This window comes from Heterodontus francisci, chromosome 35, assembly GCF_036365525.1.
Source record: "Heterodontus francisci isolate sHetFra1 chromosome 35, sHetFra1.hap1, whole genome shotgun sequence".
Lineage (NCBI taxonomy): Eukaryota > Metazoa > Chordata > Chondrichthyes > Heterodontiformes > Heterodontidae > Heterodontus > Heterodontus francisci.
This window is the reverse complement of record NC_090405.1, coordinates 53,829,388-53,841,158: the sequence shown is the minus strand read 5'-3', so window position 1 is coordinate 53,841,158 and position 11,771 is coordinate 53,829,388. Positions and strand designations below refer to the sequence as shown.

At 45.4% G+C, this 11,771-nt stretch overlaps 2 pseudogenes; both read right to left on the bottom strand.

Annotated features, from left to right (window-relative positions):
- Positions 1-4,270: 4,270 nt before the first annotated feature.
- On the bottom strand, positions 4,271-4,339 carry LOC137350766 (U2 spliceosomal RNA; annotated as a pseudogene).
- Positions 4,340-4,744: 405 nt separating this feature from the next.
- Positions 4,745-4,899, bottom strand: LOC137350747 (U2 spliceosomal RNA; annotated as a pseudogene).
- Positions 4,900-11,771: the final 6,872 nt, after the last annotated feature.

The following is an 11,771-nucleotide window of genomic DNA, read 5'->3' as shown; positions in this document are numbered from 1 at the left end:
CAAAACAAAAACACCTGGTTCCTGATGGTCTCTTTGCTCCTGAGCCCAGCTGCTTTCAAAGCCAATTGCTTTCACTGTGACCAACAGCCTGTCTGAAACCAACCGCTTTCCAAAACCCAATTGCTTGTCTGTCAGCAAGCACACAGATCAAAACACCAACAGGCACCCCCTGCATCATCTATCTTCATAGTAAGTGATACACGTGGGATGTCCCAGATAGCAATTTAAGCTGATTACCTCCAACTCCCAAAAACATCTCTTTGATTTCTGATACCTGCATAAATAATTGATATTGCTAACAATGACAGAGCAATCTCTTCTAGACTTTCTGGTTCCAACTGTCTCACCTCTCTAACTGTCTCTGTAAGCACTCATGAAGACATCTTTGAACTTTAAATCTTGGATGGTCTGCAACTTTTTGAAATGCTTGGAGCTACACATTTAATTCCCCAAACTAAAAGTGACCTCTAAAATATTAATACAAACCATGAACCAGGTGATTGTAATAGTGTTAAGTCAAGTGCAAGCACCAAAATGCCTGCTTAATGAGCGCTCAATCTCTGCCATACATCTGTGCCTTTGCTTGTTTGCAGGCATATATGAACAGACAGCATTTGACAGGAAATGCAAGTTATACTAAACATTACAGACCACAGAAGATGAGAGCAAAAACAAGCACAGTGAGTCTTGAAAGAAGCTCGGAGTCACAATAAATAACACTGATTTTTTTAGACATGAAGAAAGAGCAGATAGATTTTCAGACACTTTCTAAATGATATGTCCTTGGTGTTTTCTAATCCACTGAGACCTGTAATTTCCATCTAAATGTTGCTGTCAAGTGATGCTTGGGTAGATTCAAGCTATGCGTACAATTCAGGTAGTGAGAAACTGCTGTAAGATGCAGTGCCCCGTCTAAAACGTGCCAATCCATTATGATATTTTCGAATCACAAATCCATTCACGACAACGCAAGTTAAAGAAAGGGAAAGAAAATCGAGAGTGAAGTAGAAGGAATGTGTCAGCACTGACGTTAGCGACACAAGAACACAAAAACTGGAATAAGCCATTTGGCCCTTTGAGCCAATTTGATAAGGTCTTGTAGGACAGGAAGAGGCCATTCAGCCCCTCTAGCCTGTTTTGCCATTCAATGAAATCATGGTTGATCTGTATCTTAACTCCATCTACCTGCCTTGGTTCTGTAACTTTTAATACCCTTGCCTAATACAAATCTATCAATTTCAGTTTTGAAATTTTTAATTGACCACCAGTCTCAACAGCTTGTTGGGACAGACTACCAAATTTCACAACCCTCTGTGAAGAAGCACTGTCTGACATCACCCCTGACCGAGTCAGAGTCACTTACAGCATGGAAGGAGGCCATTCAGCCCACTAATCCATGCTGGCTTTCCACAGAACAATCCAGTCAGTCCCACTCCCCCGCTCAATGCCCATAACCCTCAAAGCTTATTTCCTTCAAGTGCCCATCCAATGTCCTTTTGAAATCATTGATTGTCTCTGCTTCCACCACCCTAGAGGAACAAACATTTTATAAAGCGAAAGAACATTAGAAATTTAGGGTCCAAAGCTCACCCTTTGAGTACCCAACTTTTCCATCATGGTATTTAACCTGTCTGAACATCTCTGTGTTTTTAATGTCTGTTACCATGCCTGGCCAATACAGACATACTAGAATCTGGTAGCAATGAGCTGCTCTAATTGGACCAATGAGAGCTGCACTGCATGTGCCCTATATGGTCCTGGAGCACATTATGGAGTAAGGTAATGGGCCGCAAACATTCGGCCAGAGAAGTTAAGGGCAGTTCAGGACTTGGAACATGCAGAAACATTGCTATTCTCACTGCATCCTTGGCAGTCATGAGAGAGGCTCTTTCCCTGACTGTACAGTCTCGAACTAGGGCTCATAGTCTCAGGGTAAGGGTTTGGGTTTGGCCATTTAAGAATGAGATGAGGAATTTCTTCACTCAGAGGGTTTTGAATATTTGGAATTCACTACCTCAGGGTTGTGGGTGCACAGTCTATGAATATATTCAAGGCCGTGATTGATAGATTTTCGGGCACTAAGGGAATCACGGATTTGGGAATAGGGCAGGAAACTGGAGTTGAGGTCAAAGACCAGCCCTGGTCTTGCCGAATGGCTGAGTAGGCTCAATGTGCTGTATGAATTACTCCAGCTATTTCTTATGTTCCAAGGCTTTGGAAGCTGAACCAAGGAAGGAAGATTAATATCAGCTTCCCAAAGACCAAGTTTACATCTCATACAGGAAATGCACAGAAGGAAGACTGAAGAACTTGTGGAACCGAAGGTTCTTAGCAATTTTGTGTGGCTAGGAAGTTGTATACAAAATGAAGGTGACTGTGAAAGAGACATGCATTTGTGTTTTACTGGGACTGTTTTTGCTCAGCAATTAAAATCAGTCTGGAGAAGGTGATATGTAGTATGCGATGACATAAAAAGGTGATTGGATGAGGCAGGTGTCCAATTTACATTTCCATATGATGTTGAGAATTAGGCACTTTGAAGGGACTGTGTAAAGGAGAGTTTCAGTATGGACTGAGAGGAGAGTAAAGTGATGAGTGGGAGCTGCTGGGGTGCAGCAACTGAGCATGTTGTTACGCAAACATCAGTAGCGCAGTCTCAATCAATGGGTGGGAATCGGAAAGTTTCCCGATCCAATCTGGAGTCAGACAGGGCTGTCCTCTTTCCCCGGTCTTGTTTGTTTGCTGTATTGAACCCTTTGCTGAATCTATTAGGAAGGATGCGAGCATAAGAGGGGTGACAATCCCAGGCAGTGGAGGCACTCAGGTTAAAACCTCCCTGCACATGGATGACGTCGCCGTCTTCTGCTCGGATCTGCTGTCCGTTCACAGACTGAACAGATTTTTTTTTTTTCCCAAAAATATACTTTATTCATAAAAATCTGTAAAAATTACATTGCCAAACAGTTTCCAAACAGCACGAAAAAATACAAACATTGCAAAAGAGATCAGTTTCTTTCAATAATGTCATGAGTTTCTTCCCAACCCTTCCGTTTCACAATTGTCATGTCAATTACAGTTTTACATTTACAGCAATTGAGAATATTAACGATACAGTTCGAGGGGTTTCCCATGGTTCCAGCCCCTCAGTCCAGCTTGGTGGGGGAACCTTACACTGTGGTCTTTCCCCATTGAGCCTTTGCTGCGGCTGCCCCAAGCTTTAGTGCGTCCCTCAGCACGTAGTCCTGGACCTTGGAATGTGCCAGTCTGCAACATTCGGTGGTGGACAACTCTTTGCGCTGGAAGACCAGCAAGTTTCGGGCAGACCAAAGGGCGTCTTTCACCGAATTGATAGTCCTCCAGCAGCAGTTGATGTTTGTCTCGGTGTGCGTCCCTGGGAACAGCCCGTAGAGCACAGACTCCTGTGTTACAGAGCTGCTTGGGATGAACCTTGACAAAAACCACTGCATCTCTTTCCACACCTGCTTTGCAAAGGCACATTCCAGGAGGAGGTGGGCGACCGTCTCTTCCCCACCACAGCCAACGCGGGGGCACTGTGCGGAGGGGGCGAGACTTCGGGTGTGCATGAAGGATCTGACGGGGAGGGCCCTTCTCACCACCAGCCAAGCTACGTCTTGGTGCTTGTTTGAAAGTTCTGGTGATGAGGCATTCCGCCAAATGACTTTGACGGTCTGCTCGGGGAACCATCCGACAGGATCCACCGTTTCCTTTTCCCGTAGGGCCTTGAGGACATTCCGTGCAGACCACTGCCTGATGGATCGGTGGTCAAAGGTGTTTTTCCGCAGAAACTGCTCCACGAAGGATAGGTGGTACGGCGCCGCCCAACTGCACGGAGCATTCCGTGGCAATGTGACCAGGCCCATCCTTCGCAACACCGGGGACAGATAGAACCTCAGCACGTAGTGACACTTGGAGTTTGCGTACTGGGGATCTACACATAGCTTGATGCAGCCGCACACGAAGGTGGTCATCAGGATGAGGGCCACGTTGGGTACATTTTTCCCGCCCATGTCCAGAGATTTGAACATCGTGTCCCTCCGGACCCGGTCCATTTTAGATCCCCAGACGAAGCGGAAAATGGCTCGGGTGTCTGCCACGGCGCAGGAGTGGGGTATGGGCCAGACCTGCGCCACGTAGAGCAACAACGTGAGCGCCTCGCACCTGATGACCAGGTTCTTACCCACAATGGAGAGAGATCGCTGCCCCCACATGCCCAACTTTTGTCATACCTTGGCTACTCGCTCCTCCCATGTTTTGGTGCACGCCTCGGGGAACCATCCAGATACTACACTTGATCTTAGCCAAAAGGCCGAGAAGCGATGGCCCGCAAACTGCGGTTCCTGTGTGCGTCAGGCCCGGCGTCCGGCCTCTACGTCAAAGTAGCCGCGGGGTGGGCGAGCCTAGGGTGAAAGAGGCGACAGCGGGCGGTCTTTAAGCAAGAGCGCCTTTTGTTGCCGGGCCTTGCAACCAGAAAGGAAAGCATGGCGTGCATGCCATGCACAGCCATTCCTTGCGCTTCTGTGCGAGACATTGCGCAGGAAAAAAGATACGCGCGCCTGGGAGCAAAGGGCGGCCTGCAACTGCTCAGCAATCCAACAGGGGGCAGCATGGGGCTCTGTCCTGACGCACGGCGCCAATGGAGAACTGCAGAAACTTCTACCAAACTGCGGTGCAGTTGCTTTTCCAAATTCTATTTTTTAGCAGGGTTCTCGCCCCCATGGAGGGGGGAAGCTGCACCGCTCCTGGAGACACTGCAGTACTAGGTCGATGCATGGAGTGGACGGAGCAAGCCCCTGTTCCATCTCCCTGTCCCAAAAATCAATTTAATATCTGGTCCTGGAAAATTGTGTACAGTTTTGGTCTCCTTATCTGAGGAAGGATGTTCTTGCTATAGAGGGAGTGCAGCGAAGGTTTACCAGACTGATTCCTGGGATGGCGGGACTGACGTATGAGGAGCGATTGAGTTGGTTAGGATTATATTCGCTGGAGTTCAGAAGAGTGAGGGGGGATCTCATAGAAACTTATAAAATTCTAACAGGATTTGACAGGGTAGATGCAGGAAGGATGTTCCCAATGGTGGGGGGAGTCCAGAACCAGGGGTCATAGTCTAAGGATACAGGGTAAACCATTCAGGACTGAGATGAGGAGAAATTTCTTCACCCAGAGAGTGGTGAACCTGTGGAATTCTCTACCACAGAAAGCAGTTGAGGCCAAAACATTGTATGTTTTCAAGAGGGAGTTAGATATAGCTCTTGGGTCTAAAGGGATCAAAGGGTATGGGGCGAAAGCTGGAACAGGTTACTGAGTTGGATGATCAGCCGTGATCATAATGAATGGTGGAGCAGGCTCGAAGGGCTGAATGGCCTACTCCTGCTCCTATTTTCTATGTTTCTATGTTTGTAGGGAGAAGGGAGGAAGCTTAATACAGAAACAAAGAATGTCTGTCCTGCATCCTGCTTCAAAGATATTAATGCAAGAAATCGGCTAAATTATCCGGAGGAAATGAAGAGAGATGATGATCGTTGAAAAGCCTTTCTTCGCAGCCAATTGAACAGACGTTAGGTGTTAATGTCTCTGAGATGAAATGGAATAAAATTTCAATTGTTTGCAGTGCTACCTTATTACTGAGATTTTGATGAAATTCAGTATGGAGGATTCAATGAGACAGTCAGCTATTTTTGAAAAGCTCTTGACCTGTATAATATATCCTTGTTTAATAAAAGAAATTGTGTATATAGTAGAATATGCTGGAAATCATTGATAAGGTTATTTTCTACCATTCACTAAATTTAGCAAAAGCTAAGCCCAAACCCACAATCTCCACCACCCGGAAGGGCAAAGGCAAGAGGAGCAATGGAACAACATCACCGCCAAGTCACACACCATTCTGACTTGGAAATAAACATTGTCCCTTCAGAGTCACTGAGTTAAAATCCGAGAAACTGTTACCATGACAGCACTGTGGGAGCACCTTCACCACATAGACTGCAATGGTGCAAGGGGGCAGCTCACCACCATCTTCTCAAGGGCATCTAGGGATGGGCAATAAATACCAGTCTTGCCAAAGATGCCCACATCTCAAATACATACTGAGGAAAATGCTAGCTGAGTTTTCCCATTCGCCATCGACTCTGTTTTCAAGCTACAACGTGGCAGAAAAGTCGATTAAATCTTCACTCAGTAAACTTTAAAAAAATACATCGAGCCAGTACTGACTTTGTAGACAGGTGGTTTATGGACAGGTGAGGAGGGGAGTCACAGTCACCTCCCTTGTCCTTCCTCTTATTTGACCGCAACAGGGTTTATTCCTTTTTAAACTGTAGTTGCGCTTACCAGCTGACTGAGTGTTTTACCTTTCAACTTTAATGTCATGAAAGAACCAATCGGACAGGTTTTCTTGAGTTTAAACAAGAGGTAAGTTTATTACACTCAACAATCTAAACGCGATCTAAAATAATAAAAAAAAAGTTTCACATTCACACGAGAATCGCACACACACACACACACACACACACACAATCAAATAGATTACAAAGTGAAAAGGAGGTTTTTTGGTTGGATTAAAGTCCAGAATAAATAAACACAGTCTGAGGCGGGATAATTTGGTGGTCTTTCGGCTGGATTTGTATTCTGGAATTCTTGGCTGGTCAAAGAGCACTTTGTGGTTGGCCCGCTTTGCTCAGCGTTTTCCTGAAGGCAGAATTGTAGTTGGCTCTCTTCCCTGGTCTCTGGCTGTCGCAGGCTGTGGGCTTGGAGGGTCCACAGTCACAGACGGTTTTCAAACTTGATGTTTTCTGGAGGGAGTGAGAGACACACACAGAGACACCGAGAGACACACACACACAGAGACACCGAGAGACACACACACAGAGACACACACACAGAGACACAGAGAGACACACACACAGAGAGACACACACACAGAGAGACACACACACACAGAGAGGGAAGCACACAGCCTTCTGCTCCTGTTCATTTTCAGTTACTGCTCGTCTCATCTGCAACAAAACTCCCAATTTTACACAGCCTGGGGAGACAGTCACATGGTTCTCTCACTACCCTTTGTTTTTAATGATATTGTCAGTGTATACCCCTGGAGGGATGTCTCCACTCATGAATACCTCAAGATGGTTTTGAATGTCCCGCTAATAAGGGTGATCTGGATAATCTACCTAGTTAGCTGAAGCATTGTCCTGGCAGGGTTTCTTGTTACACACGTGTCTCCAATTCAATCTCCTGTTATTTCTGATGCAAATTGCAGTGGCCATCTTCATTGTCAGTTTTTTTTTAAAGTTATCTGGAGGATTTTTTCCATTAAAAGCTTAAAGTAAATCTCCTACCTATGAATTAATACTTCTCATTTGGCAAATCATGTTTTCTTGATAGGTGAAACACACAAGGTCCAGTTAGAAGCTACAATATTGCATCAATAGTCTGTGTGCACTTTTCAACTAAGCAAGTAAACTGGGTACACATCATGAAGAATGATCAAATTTCGGTCATGGCTTTGGACGACCTACATATTTCCGCTCAACACCTTCTGATTCTAACTGCTCTTCATTAAATTTCACAGTGCATTATACACTGCCTGGTAGAAGGACAGAGAACAGGAGGTCATCGATTTAAGGTAATTGGCAAAAGAAGCAATGGGACATGAGGAAAAACTTCACGCAACGAGTGTTAGGATCTGGAATGCTCTGCCTGAGCGCGTGGTGGAGGCAAGATCAATCGAGACATTCAAAAAGGAATTAGATTGTTATCTGAAAAGGAAGAATGTGCAGGAATACGGGGAGAAGGTTGGGAGTGGCATTCGGTAAACTGTTCTTTCGGAGAGCCAGTGCGGATACGACTGGCAGAATGGTCTCCTTCTGTGCTGTAACTGTTCTGTGATTCTGGTTTGGAACTGAGCAATGGACCATGGAGCTTCCAAGTCCGATCTGTGCGCAGTTAGCCCGATCATCAGCAAGGCTACAAAAGTGACACTGTCACTGGGATAGGTACCCACTATCCAGTCATTCTGCTGGAAAACCTGCGAATTTTGGTTGAGAACATGTTTGCGCTCAGCTGTGATGCCCCCCACAGTCAAATACCTTACCAATATTCATTATCTGGATTCACAGATGAAGTACATCCAGAGGTGAGGTACCAGAGTGGTTGTGGAACTGCCCCTGCAAAGGGAGCATCAGCACCCTCAGGGAACTGCCCCACCTTCCCCCTCTGCCCCACCCCACCTCACCTCCCCCCACAGTGGAGAGTCAGCACCTTCAGAGGAAAGGAAACTGGAGGGGGAAAGAAAAAGACTGAAGTGTGTTTCTCTTCCCCCACCCACCGAACAAAAGCAGCAGGGAAAGCATATGAAAATGTAATGAGAAACTGAACCCTGTGCAGAATGAATTACTGACAGACTGACGCTACTGTCGGAACCTTTTTAAGATGATCAATTTTAAAGCTTGTGCTGTTGAGGACAGTGTTTACATTATTTTGCTTCCGAAGGCCAGTATTTTGTCATTGCTGAGCCTGTGTTCCAGGAAAAGCTATGGTGTGTTTTCTATTGGAATAATTGTTTCTGATCTGCAGCATATGGAGATTCCATTCCACCACGGGTCAGTGAGCTTCTGAAATCTCTCTCTCCTCTGACAAGAGCTACTTCATCATCCATCAGCTGGTTCTGCCCGAGAATGCCTGAGCAAGAAGACTATTGCCATCCATCAGTTTCAGACTGATAAATAAAGGCATGGGGCTTTGTTCTTAGTTTCATTCATCAAATCCCTCAAATGGCCAAAGGCAATGTCATTCATAATGGGCCATTTCCAGCCCATGCTCCCTTCACTATGACCCACAGATAGATCAGCAGCTCCATGTGCTTCTTGGGCTCTCTTCTCACACTGCGAACTATAGGACAGTGAATCAGGCTCCGTTCTGGGCTGTTCTCTCTCCTTTTCTTACTGTCTAGCAAAAGCGATTAGGAAGCAGGGTTAAGATCACTGATGAGAGATTGATCTGAGTACCTTTAACTTGATGGTCATGCAGTGTCTCAATAGTGGTCCTTACTGGTGTCCCAGCGACCCCACCTCAGGCTGATGAGATCCAGAGTCACAGAGAGTGTGGTCAATCATTGAAGAAAGCTGAGAAAATGGCAAGCGAGTCATCCCAAGTAGCTCCTGCTCAGCACCTACTGGCCAGCTGAAGACATGGGGAGAACCAGACAGCAGAAAACATTGACACATTTGGAGAAAAGCATGCCTGTTCATTGAGTATTGGGTAAATGCTCCATCCGCCTGGTTTGGTATTGAAACAGGGAGAGAAAGGGTTGCTATTCCTGATTGCTGCCCAGTGACCCCCAGATGAAGGTGTATTGGCTATGAATGTTCGGTGGGAGCAGGATTAGGCTCAGCTCCTGCCGACACAAGAGGGGAAATTTCAACCTTTGGCAGTCAGGGGTGGTAGCAGATCAGTGGCCCATCCTCAGCCCGATTTTCCTCTCTATTGAACTCATGTTAAGCAAAGTCAGATGGAGTGAGGATTAGGTCATCGATCCAATGCTGACAATTTTCGACCCCAGCTCACATAAGGAATGGTCACTGGGGTCAGGTACTGGGACAGTCACATTGGCTGCAACATATACATCAGCTATCCTGTCCTCGCTAACTTTTAGAGAAAAAAATTGAACCTGTGGATGGGTTCATTTCAGATAAAGCCAAATATTAAACCGATTTGCCTAGCTATATTTCCTTGCCAGCAGTTTTGGTTTCCTGAAGACTCTTTTGGCCATCTCTCTGCCAGGCACTTTGCTGGAGTCTCTTGTACTCCTTTGTGCAGCTTTAACTTTATGAAGACCAGCTGCATGATTGTGGTATTAATCCTTGGAATTAATTCTCAGTGATTGAGGGTGTAAAAATAAATTGGGAAAAGAAGCAACAATCAGCAATGTAACCCCCCAGTTGAAATATTAAGCTGTTTACTACTACATGGAAGGGTCTGTATTAACATGCACACTAGGAACCTGGCACTGTGCAAATTGCAAAAATGCCAAACACATCACACTAGAGGGTCCGTATAAATTTGCATCAGTTCTAGTTTTAATTTGTAGCAGGGAGGGAGGAGGTGTCTGTCTGTCTGTGAGAACAGTATTTCAGCTGCCAGATTTGGCAGTGTCCTTTGTAGAACACAATGACACATTTAACAAGGTGCTGCCAATAAAAAAAAATGTAAAAATGTTGCAGGCAGCTCGCCACAATGTCTCGCCAAGGAACAGAGTCAACCAGTCTGGGACCTGTTCAATCTTCCGGCAGGGCTAAACCTGGTTCTGACAATTTCTCCCAGTGTCCCTGGGCGAGGGAGGGAGAAGGACCATGCAGGCCGCATGCTGGCCATTGGTATCCTGTCAACCATGTTGGAAGGTCCTTACCTATGGACATCAGACTTGGGTATGATGCCTTTCATGGTCAAACATGCTGCCCACACTCACTGCCTAATACTCAGACATGGAGGGAGATGTTCCCTCAGCAAGAGAGACAGCAGCTTCAGGAGAAAATCTGTGGACGACGGAAAATACAAAAAATTGATATTGAAGCACCCTCTGACAGTGCAACAAGACTTCCAAAAAGTTCCACATAAGAGGCTATTTATTCAAACTCAAAGCTGTGGGGATTCAGGGGAAACCCTGGAATGGATAAGGAACTGTTTGAAGGGTCGAGACAAATGTACACCTGTTTAGAGGAGTTATGGAGGAGTGAGGATGGCTGGGTGGGTAGATGTAGAGTGATAAGTCTATGCCCCAGGCTCAGGACTAAAGCCACAACTTTCTCGTTTAACTTGGAACCAGAATGTCAATATACAGAGCGATCTAGGCTGCTGATATTAGACTAGCAGCGTAACGGAATCAGTGCAGGCAGCTCAGAAACTATAGAGTGAGTGGAACAAAATAAGTATGTGAATTTCAATATGGACTATTGTTAAATACTACACGCCAGATGGGAAAAATAAGTCGAGAAATAACTCAGCTGAATGAAGCTGCAAGAAACCCAGGAGCCAAACACTTAACATCTCAAACCACTGCAGAGCAGCAAACAACGCCACAAATCGAAGATTTTTTTATACAGCCAAAAGCAGCAAAGTGCAAGTCAGAGGAAGTCATGATCAGTCTGTACTGTGCTCTGGTTGGAATACACTTGGGAGTGCCCTGTGCAGTTCTGGTCGTTAAAGAAACAAAGACATTAAAAGAGCTGCAGGCAGGGTTCCTAGTGTTGACATCTAAATATGAGAAGAGCCTGGAGAAATTTGGCCTCTTCAGCCTGGCAAGAGATGAGCTTATTGGGATATGTGACAGTTAAAAAGGTACGAAAATGGTAAATTCTGAACTTAATTTAATATTCTGAGAGTAGGACAGGGGGACACTGGTTTCAAGCAGTAAAAAGACCATTTTAGAATGGATATCAGGAAGCTCCTCCTTATATGAAGAGTAATAGACCCTTGGGATGGATTCAAGTACAGAAGAGAACCCTGGAATTATTTATGAATTAATTGGAGCTTGGAATGGGGGTACTTCTGGATTGAAGGAAGATGGGCTGAATGGCTCTCTCATCCATAATTATCGACATGTCAGAGAGTCAACGAGGTGGTTGATCCATAGACGATTTAATTTGAATTTTTAATGGCTCAGCTGTTTTTTTGTTTGAAACTAGCAGACTGCCTGCATTTTCAGTTTTGAACAGAGCCAGTGCACAGACCTTCACGGAAGACAATTAAATGAG